The following is a 586-nucleotide window of genomic DNA, read 5'->3' on the forward strand; positions in this document are numbered from 1 at the left end:
TGCACTGTTGTGTGCTGGTTTTGTTGTAATTGGATAGGGCTTGAAGGATAAATCTGGAAAAACTGTAAACTAAAAAAGGCAATTGTTTTCTCTCTGACTGTAAACATATTTCCCACCATTTGAAAATGTGAAGTTGGAAACAGCTTGCTAGGGTGACAGCCTAGTGCCGCTGAACAGTGGGACTTTTGCCACTGACACTAGTGGGAGCATGATTTCACTCATTTTTCATGCAGCATCCATTCTTTCTAGATCTTGTGCTCCGGTCCTTTTAGCCTTGCAAACGGGTACTCAAGCCTGCTCAAATCACACACGTTGGTGCTTTTAAATCTGTTCCTGCTACTGGGTTTCAGACCCAAAGACAATAAACTCAGCGCAGAACAAAACCCTTTCACATCCCGTTGATTATTTTCATACTTAGCGGCACAGTTAGGGGCTAATACAAGGGGATGCTACCGGAGTTTCCTTCGTACGCACAGGGCGATGGCGGGGGATCACTACGGCTTGCGCGGGGCAGGGGTGCCCGCAGCGCCCAAGTAACTTGCGGGGCGGGGAAGCGCCGGGCGCCGCCGTGCATGCGTGTGCGGGC

Source organism: Lichenostomus cassidix, chromosome 3 (genome assembly GCF_008360975.1).
Source record: "Lichenostomus cassidix isolate B80296 chromosome 3, HeHo_3.0, whole genome shotgun sequence".
Lineage (NCBI taxonomy): Eukaryota > Metazoa > Chordata > Aves > Passeriformes > Meliphagidae > Lichenostomus > Lichenostomus cassidix.